The sequence below is a fragment of the Aegilops tauschii genome, chromosome 3, assembly GCF_002575655.3.
Source record: "Aegilops tauschii subsp. strangulata cultivar AL8/78 chromosome 3, Aet v6.0, whole genome shotgun sequence".
Lineage (NCBI taxonomy): Eukaryota > Viridiplantae > Streptophyta > Magnoliopsida > Poales > Poaceae > Aegilops > Aegilops tauschii.
This window is the reverse complement of record NC_053037.3, coordinates 289,650,604-289,661,073: the sequence shown is the minus strand read 5'-3', so window position 1 is coordinate 289,661,073 and position 10,470 is coordinate 289,650,604.

Below are 10,470 nucleotides of genomic sequence, written 5' to 3'. Positions count from 1 at the left end.
CATTCAACAACTGCTCAAGCGTCAGGCCTGACCCGCCGGCTCGGGGAGGTGGCCTCCCCTTACGGCGCTGGTTGTTACCCTGTGAGCTAGCGTTGGCCACAAACTCTATGCTGCCATCAGCCTTACGCTTGCTACCTCCTTGGTTCACCGGGTTATGCTGAGGACCCTTGCCATTGCCGTTCTTCTTTCCCTTCCCTGTCCTTTCATCATCTGACGCGGGGTCCTTGGTACTATCAGAGTCGGCGTACTTGACGAGAGCCGCCATCAGCGTACCCATATCATTGCAATCGCGCTTGAGCCGCCCGAGTTTCATCTTCAGGGGCAGGAAATGACAATTCTGCTCCAACATTAAGACTGCAGAGCCGGCATCCATCTTATCAGATGAATGTATTATCTCTTTGACCCGGCGAACCCAATGGGTTGTAGACTCACCCTCCTGCTGTTTACAGTTAGTCAAATCCACAATTGACATAGACTTCCTACAGGTATCTTTGAAGTTTTGGATGAACCGGGCTTTCAGCTCAGCCCAAGACCCGATAGAATTCGGTGGCAGCCCTTTCAACCATCGGAAGAGGACTATATGCGGTGAGGCTGACAGATGGGCCCACCAGCTACATCTTCGCACGCAAGGAAGTGCCTCCATATTACGTGTAAAAAAAGAATCCTCCCCCTGTCAGCTCGGACCCACCAGCTACATCTTCGCATGCAAGGAAGTGCCTTCTTATCCTCCCTGACAGCCAGGACCCACCCGGTCGAAGTTATGTAGCATTTTCATTCTGGTCACAAATGTGTACGTACATACTGGTCCATCGGTCTTTCTTCCACAATGAACCGTGGCCCAGTAAGGAGCGGTAGCTGTTCATCCAGTCCCGTCTATATCGTGTACACGTACGTACATATGGGTGGGGTCTCGAACGCCTACTTGCGCATACGTACGGCAAGGGCTCATGTACATGGAGGGGCAGCGGAGGGCGGCAATGGCGTCCTGTTCATCGGCAGCCAACCGGCTAGGTCGGAACGGAGGAAACAACGTCGTGTCCACCAGGAGCCAAGTGACTGGGTCGGAACGCGTCCTGTTCATCGGGAGGCAACAGACTGGGTCGAAATGGGTTGTGTTCAATAAGAGCCTACTGGCTTGGACGGAACAGCCAGAACGGGGTCAGTCGTACCGCAAAACGGAGGAAAACGGCCTTGTGTTCGACCGCGTACAGTCGAAACGGGGTCCTGTTCATCGAGAAGTGTCTGGCGTACTGTAAAACGGAGGAAACGGACTTGTGTTCCAGCTCCTACGGTCGAAACGGGGTGTTGTTGATCAGGAGGGGTGTGGCGTACCGCAAAAAGGAGGAAACAGACTTGTGTTGGAGCGCCTACGGTCGAAACGGGGTCCTGTTCATCGGGAGGGGTGTGGCATACTGCAAAATGGGACTCCACGGGCTACTATTCATCCACCGTCTATTGCCTCGCTCCAGCCTCCACGGGCTACTGTTCATCCATCGTCGACTTCCTCCAGCCTCCACCTGCTACTGTTCATCCACCGTCGACTTCCTCCAGCCTCCACCAGCTACTATTCACCACGGGGTCCTGTTCATCCAGCCTCCACCGGCTACTGTTCAACCAGCCCTCTCCACGGGGTCCTGTTCAACCACCCCTTCATGGGCTACTATTCATCCAGCCCTCCACCAGCTACTGTTCAACCAGCCCTCCACCGGCTGCTGTTCATCCAGCTCTCCACGGGGTCCTGTTCATCCACCCCCAATCGGCTCGATCGGGGTCCTGTTCATCCAGCGGCAATGACCTCTACTACCATGGGGTCCTGTTCATCCAACCCCCACCAGGAACTGTTCATCCAACCCCCCAACAATGCTCACTGTTCATCAAGAGGCAGCAGGTTCGATCGGCTTCAGTTAGCAGCAGTAGCGAAGGAATCACTCGATCTGGTTCAGTTAACAGCCAGATCGATCGATCGCTCGGGTTCAGTAACGCGTAGCCTGTAGTGCAATCGCTCGGGTTCAGTAGGCGAACGCCTCGCTCGGGTTCAGTTAGAGTCCAACGCCTCGCACCCATGCGCGTACGTGTATGAGAGAAACGCGCATCGCTCGGCCCCGACCACCCACCGTAACCGGGAACTCCCCGATATTTTCCTCGCCCTCGCTTCTACCATGGTTTTTTCCGTCATGGACGACCCAAAGAATGTCATGCAGCTGCGTCTCCAGCCCGCCCAGGACGAAAAGCCCATTTTCTATCATGGTTTCTTGTCATAGAAGTAGGAGCCCACCACATCTATGATGATACCGAGTTTTGTCACAATTATTGTCATAGAAGTGTCATAAGCATGACATAAAAAAAATTCGTTCGGCCCAAAATGTCACGGATGTGTCTTTTTTTTGTAGTGCAAGGAGCGTGGTTAATGAGGCGAGCAAATCAGAGAGGACTTCAGCTGGTGGCTTGACCGGGCCAGAAGCGTTTGGGTTAGTCACTGCAGTGCGGGTCCCGTCCATGATGCCCACAGCGGAGGAGTTAAGAGCCAGCGCATTTCCTGCCATGTAGACAGCGACGGGGCAGCTCATGGTCAGTCGAAGCCAATTCATCATCTGAGCAGCCCCCAAGCGCCCGTCATATAGTGGAAGGAGTGACTCCGTATGTCCAACAGATGATTCGTCATCTGAGTAGACCAGGGTGTCGCCGCCCGACGCCGAGTTGTGTGCAAGATCGACCCCCTGGGTGAAGCCAACGAAGACTTGGTTTCGAACGGCTTGAGCCCGGGCGGGTTGCGTGCATCGAGCCGGCTCGATGATATCATTACAGATGTCTAGCTCGGGTCCTGACTCGCCGATCTTGCCGATGAAGACATGGATCTTGCCGAAGGGGACCTGGTACCCGTACTCCCTCGGGGCCCCAGCCCGAGTCATCAATGTAGAGCTTGCCGCGGTGACTCTTATTCATGCGGCCGATCGCATAGCCCTCGATCCTTGGGAGAGCTCCCTCCAAGAACTCAACACCACCGAGCGATAGCCCCACGATGGGCGCCAACTGTCGTGGTTTTGTCATGGCGTATGTCCTCGTGAAAGGACTTAGTCGTGAGGCCATCACCGCTAAGTAGTAGCTTGAACGGGGTTGATTAGAATCGAGAGACAAGGGTTTACCCAGGTTCGGCCCCTCACGGTGGAGGTAAAAGTCTACTCCTGCTTGATTGCTATTGATGATGATGATCTTGATTACAAGGGTGCGACCTGGCTAACCTAGTACTCGAGAGATTATAACTTTTTTTTAGCCTTGAATAGTAGGAGAACCTCCTACTGTTAATAAATTAATATAATGAAGTAACACTTTACATGTCAGCTTTACATGGTGTAGATTACATACCAATCCCCCTTTGGGGAGATGGGGAAGGGCCTAACTGAGGGAAGAAAGGATCAGAGGATAAGTTTTTTATGCTTTTCCTTAACCCTATAGGTAAGGAGGGAGAAATCAGTTTTGAGCCGATCTAACCAAGAGTCCTTTGTTGGGGCAATCCCCCTAAAATGTTTATTGTTGAGTTCCTTCCATATGCTCCACGCTGCTAACAAGAATAGCTCCATAAAGAGAGGTATGTTCCAGTTTTCCTTGGTCGTAGTAATGTTTTGTAATCTTGATTCTCCCTGTGGCCAAGCAAGACCAAGACTGTACCGGTAGTTAATACTGAAATGACACTCAAAGAGCAGATGCTCCAGAGTTTCTTCGATGTGTAATCCGTAGAGTATGCAGTCATGGTCATCTCCTATATTGTAATGTCTTCGTTTGAGCATGTTTCTTGTGTTCAGGCGGTCTGAAAGGAGTAACCAACCGAAGACCTTGATTTTCATGGTGGACTTTGATTTCCAGACCCATCCAAAAGCCTCATGTGCACGTACTTCTCTGAAATAGAATGTGTAATATTTTTGAGCCGTGAAAGTATCCGAACCCCAAACATATGTCCAAGTGTCAGGCTCATCGGAAATGACAACATCCACAGTGTCAAGTTGTAGCTGGCGGACTTCTGCATGCGCCTATGCCGAGAGAGGACGGTGAAACGCCTCTCGTAGTGACATGATTGTCAAGAAATTCTGAACTGATGAATCCTCGTTTATTGCGTAAGAGAATGCACGTGGGTGCTTCTCGGCAAGAATGGTCTCATTCCATAAATCTTTCCATAAGAGAACATTGGTTCCATTTGCAACTTGTATGGTCGAAATTCCTGTGTATGTTGGCATTAACTTCGTGACATCCCTCCACCAGAAAGATCCACATGGATCAGAGGCATGTGGGATTTGGTTCGTGTAGTATGTTTCCCAGATGAGTTGAACCCAAGGCACATTCCAACTATTGTAGAATTTGTGCAAATATTTTAGTAATAGCACATCTCCTTGAATTCTGAGGTCGATCACTCCAAGCCCACCACTTTCCCTAGGCAGACAAACCATATCCCAAGAGGCCAGAGAATTGCACCTATCCCCTTGCTCAGTTTTCTTGGTCCACAAACATTTCCTTCGAATCTTATCCAGTAGTTCCATGATTTTGGTTGGTAGTCGAAGGGTGCAAAGTGCAAAAATGATAAGAGAGATTGTAACTTAGCCTTTCTGCCTCAGGGGCTCCCCTTTATATACAGGTGGAAGCCTCGGTCTTACAACAGAGTCCGGGTCGTACTATGATCTGTGCTCTAGTATAATTCCTATTTATCTTGTTTTCTAAGTAAGAAACTTCCTTTGACATCATAGCAAATACTTGGTGGCTTGCACTTCTGGGCTACGAGTCGGCCCATCTAGCGACTCATCTCCAGGGCCTAGAACTCGTGGTCGCCTCAACCCATTATCAAACCATACCTCTGTCAAGTCACCAAAGAATGACTAGGCCCTAAATGGGCGAGTCATATCGCAGGGTTATATCCCCAACATCATTAGAGGAAGCTATCGCCGGTTCATCATCAAACATACATTGTTTACTCTTGGAACCATGAGCCTTCTAGTGAGTTTGCTCTAGTTTGTGAGGGTGTGTCCAAACTTTCGCCAAACATGCCAATTTTTTTACCACATCATCTTGGTGCCATGCCATTACGTCAAGCAAGGTTTCATGTATTTCTTGTCATTTTTGAATTTTTTGGAATTTAAATGCCACGGCACTTGATGCTTGTGTCCAAGTCATGTATGTTTGAAAATTCCTTCCAAATTACTGCACATGGAATTAACTCACACACAAGTACACAAATATGGTTTTTCAAACCGTTATGGTTAGCTGTTGCATGTACATGTAGTTCAAATTTCAATTACGGTCATTAAATGGCTATAAAATCATTTAAATGTCTTCAAAAGGTCAAATGAACCCTCATAATTTTTAGATTTTAACGTGACAGTTGTATTAGTATATTTTAATGGCACAAAATTTTCTTGTACATTTAGAACACCATCCTTTGCCACTATACTCCAAGTTCGTATTTCACAGCTATTATAAAAAATCAACAACATCGCATACAATGTTGTACGAACCGTTTGCGATGAAAAATTTGTGGGCCTATTCAAGTCTTACTCCATAAACTTCGCCGGCTTCGTCTACTCTAGTCCTGGTCACCCCCAAATACAGAATCACTGATCCCCATTCCCCAACCCCTTCTTGCAAAGAATGACACCATGGAGACGCTTCATGAGGGCCCATACGGTGGCCGCATCCTCCCCGAGCGCCGCTGCCAGCGCCGAGAACGCGGCCGCATCCGCATTGAGCGCCGCTGCCTGCGCCGAGAGCGCAGCCTCATCTACATTGAGCGTGGCCGCATTCACCGAGAGGGCGTCTGCGGCAGCCGATAAGGCAGCTGCAGCAGCTAAGACGGCTGCAGCAGGTGCTGCAACCGCGGCTGCAAACACCGAGAGCGCTCGAGCAGCTGTGCATGCCACTGATGTCGCCCTGGCCTGGGACGAGGCCATCCACACCAAGATCAAGGATGCCCACACTAAGATATTCCAGGCCTCCTCAGAATCCAGCATGCAACCCACGTCCGAAAAGGCGGCCAAGGCCATGGAGCACCTGCTTCCTCATGAGATCACCGAGTGGGAGCTGGAGATGCAGGAGGCGGTGGAGATCGAGGACCGTTGGAAGGAGGAGTTGCATGTGGCTCAGGAGGAGGTAGAGAAGAGCCTGTCCATCGAGGAATCGGCGATGGAGTACCAACGTGACTCTAGCGCAACCACTACTATGAGTACTACAACCTTGATGGCGGCGCTGAGGACGAGGACGATGACAATGATGCGGTCGACTTCAGCCTGGGGGACACGGAGTCCACCAACGGCGACTTGTCGCCCGAACAAGTCATCGATGTTTCATGTTACACCGGCGAGGCATAGGGCGCGAGCCGACGGCAGGGCGTGAGCGCGAGCGCACGGGCGGTAGGGCACAACTGTAGGTGTAGGCCATCGACGGGCGCTGCTGCTAGTGAAGGAAATATGCCCTAGAGGGAATAATAGAGTTATTATTTATTTCCTTATTTCAAGATAAATGTTTATTATTCATGCTAGAATTGTATTAACCGGAAACATAATACATGTGTGAATACATAGACAAACATAGTGTCACTAGTATGCCTCTACTTGACTAGCTCGTTGAATCAAAGATGGTTAAGTTTCCTAGACATAGACATGAGTTGTCATTTGATTAACGGGATCACATCATTAGAGAATGATGTGATTGACTTGACCCATTTCATTAGCTTAGCACTTGATCGTTTAGTATGTTGCTATTGCTTTCTTCATGACTTATACATGTTCCTATGACTATGAGATTATGCAACTCCCGTTTACCGGAGGAACACTTTGTGTGCTACCAAACGTCACAACGTAACTGGGTGATTATAAAGGTGCTCTACAGGTGTCTCCGAAGGTACTTGTTGGGTTGGCATATTTCGAGATTAGGATTTGTCACTCCGATTGTCGAAGAGGTATCTCTGGGCCCACTCGGTAATGCACATCACTATAAGCCTTGTAAGCATTGTAACTAATGATTTAGTTGCGGGATGATGTATTACGGAACGAGTAAAGAGACTTGCCGGTAACGAGATTGAACTAGGTATTGAGATACCGACGACCGAATCTCGGGCAAGTAACATACCGGTGACAAAGGGAACAACGTATGTTGTTATGCGGTTTGACCGATAAAGATCTTCGTAGAATATGTGGGAGCCAATATGAGCATCCAGGTTCCGCTATCGGTTATTGACCGGAGATGTGTCTCGGTCATGTCTACATAGTTCTCGAACCCGTAGGGTCCGCACGCTTAAAGTTCAATGACGGTTATATTATGAGCTTATGTGTTTTGATGTACCGAAGGTAGTTCGGAGTCCCGGATGAGATCGGGGACATGACGAGGAGTCTCGAAATGGTCGAGACGTAAAGATCGATATATTGGACGACTATATTCGGACATCGGAAAGGTTCCGAGTGGTTCGGGTATTTTTCGGAGTACCGGAGAGTTACGGGAATTCGTATTGGGCCTTAATGGGCCATACGGGAAAGGAGAGAAAGGCCTCAAAAGGTGGACGCACCCCTCCCCATGGTCTGGTCCGAATTGGACTAGGGAAGGGGGGCACCCCCTTCCTTCCTTCTCCTTTTCCCTTCCCTTTTTCCTATTCCATGTCGGAGGAGGAATCCTACTAGGACTAGGGAGTCCTAGTAGGACTCCACACTTCTGGCGCGCCCTAGCGGCTGGCCGGCCTCCCCTCCTCCATCCTTTATATACGGGGGCAGGGGGCACCTCTAGACACAATAATTGATCTCTTGATCTCTTAGCCGTGTGCGGTGCCCCCCTCCACCATAATCCACCTCGATAATATCGTAGCGGTGCTTAGGCGAAGCCCTGCGTCGGTAGAACATCATCATCGTCACCACACCGTCGTGCTGACGGAACTCTCCCTCAAAGCTCGGCTGGATCGGAGTTCGAGGAACGTCATCGAGTTGAACGTGTGCAGAACTCGGAGGTGCCGCGCGTTCGGTACTTGATCGGTCGGATCGTGAAGACGTACGACTACATCAACCGCGTTGTGCTAACGCTTCCGCTTTCGGTCTACGAGGGTATGTGGACAACACTCTCCCCTCTCATTGCTATGCATCACCATGATCTTGCGTGTGCGTAGGAATTTTTTTGAAATTACTACGTTCCCCAACAGCTGGGTGGCGAGCGAGCGGGGTGCAGTTGGAGCTGCCGACAGGCTGCTGCCGGTGGGCATGCGTGTGGGCGAGGCATCTCTAATATTTTATTTATAAAAGAAAATATGTCCGTTTAAAAGGCCGCGTTGGGCACACACACTTCGTCGGGGCCAAAAGCGGACACGGACGTCCGCTTTTGCCGCTTTTCTTTCTCAATCGGACAAAATACCAACAGAACAGACGTTCGTTTAGGGTAGCCAACTCCAACGCTAGACACCATTTGGTCCGGTCGCGTCCGCTTGGAGGTAAATGGACAGAAGACCCGGCCCAACCGTAGACCCATCTTACTTTTCTGTCTGTGTTCTGTCCGCTTGACCGCATTCCCGGCCCAAACTTGGGCTGGCTTTGGGTGAAAGCGGACACGAGACGGACTGACTCCATGGCGTCCTCGTCCGCTGCATGCCCCCTGGCCCCATGTGTCATCCCCACCCACGATCATCCCCATCCCTCTCTCTCTCTCTCTCCGTCTTTTCTCTCTCCGGTGGGGCGCGGCTAGCGTGGCGCAACTGGAGGCGGCGGGCGCGGCACGGGCAAGCACGACAGGGCGCGACGAGCAGGGCTAGGGCGCAGCGGTAGGGCGGACAGGCGACGACGAGCGCGAGCGGGCAGACGAGTGCGGGCAGGCGATGGGCGAGGCGGGCGCGAGCCAGACAATTTGGGATGAGATTGCTGCTTTGGGCGCATGCACGGGCCACTAACAAAAAAGCGGACACGGACGTCCGTTTCTCTGTCCCAAACGGACAAACCCCGAATGAAACGGACGTCCATTTAAGGTGTGTGGCGTTGGAGTTGGCCTAAGAGCAACTCCAACGGGCCGACCCAAACAGACGGTGCATTTGTCCGTTTGGGTCGGCCGCCCGCCCGGAGTCCGCCTAGTTTTGCATTTGGATCGGTAGTGCTCCCAATGCGCTGAACCATTTCATGTCCACACTCAACTTTAAAAAAAAGACCCGCGGCCGATCATGCCAGCGGCCATGACTCATGCCGGCACCATGCCAGCGCCGGCATACAATGTCGGCTTCAAAAAATATCACCACAGTTCATGCTGGCGCACTCGCCAGCCGGCCGGCACACATGCCATCACACAAAAAAGGGTGGAACTTGAGTTTGATCACGCCATCGTGGCCCCGTGGTCATGCCAGCACACAAGCCGTCATACAAAAAAAGAAGGCGCTCGCGGCCACGAGATCACTCGTCGGTGAACTTGAGCATGTTGGCCTGCATCTTCTCGAACCACGGCCTCTTCCTTGGCGACACGGTGTTGAGATCCACCTTCATGATCTCCACCCCGGTCATCATGCTCGCGAGCGCCACTTCTTTCGCCTTGGTCTTGACGTGTGCGGCCTCGATCTCTAGCATCTTGGCTTGCTTCTCCGCCTCCATCTCAAGCTGCTTCGCTTGCATCTCCGCGTCCATCTCAAGCCTCCTCCTCTGGATCTCCATGAAGGCGTTCATTTGCTCTTCTTTGAAACGCCGGCGCTCCTCCTCCCTTGAGTCCTTCTTATTCATCATGCCCTCCACGCTTGCGATCAAGGCGTTGGATGCCGCATCCGACTTGTCCTCCTTCTTGGAGTTGGTCTTCCCCCGCGGCCGTGCCGGCTCGCCGTCCCCAACCTCCTCCACGGCTTGCTTCCCACCACGCGACTTGAGGGCGGCATATTGCGCCTTCAACTTCTCCTCGTCCTTGATGAACCGAAAGCAATGGGAGAGGTTGAAGCACTTGCCATTGTGTTGAACCTTGAATGCCTCCAAAGCATGAAATGCCTACAAAATGTTTCCATGCAAGCATATGCGCAAATGATATGCAAATGAACATGCAAGCATGAACTTGATGACACAAAAGAGGGCGGCTTGCTAGCATACCATGTCTTGCATGCCAATGCCGCTCACGGGGCGGGCCTTGACGCTCTCAAGAGTGGCGCAAAACTTGTTGCACTCTTGTTGGATCACCCTCCATCGCTTGGAAATGGACACCCACCCACGCGTGCTCATGAAACTCTCGGTGGACACGAATCCAAAAGGTTGAATGCTTTTGTTCGACGCCCGTCTTGGGGTCTTGTCCAATATCTTGCCAGCACTCGCAAAGAAGCTTGTCCTCGGCAGCCGTGTATGCCTTCGTGCGCTTGCTCTTGCGCTTCGGCTTAGGACCAGCGGCTTGGTTGGCGAGCTCGTCCTCGAACAAAGGCTCCACTTCGATGTCGCACTCGTCCTCTTCCTCTAGCCCGTAGTCGTCCGGGAACTCGTGGTCGAGTGGGAAGCCGTCCAGGTC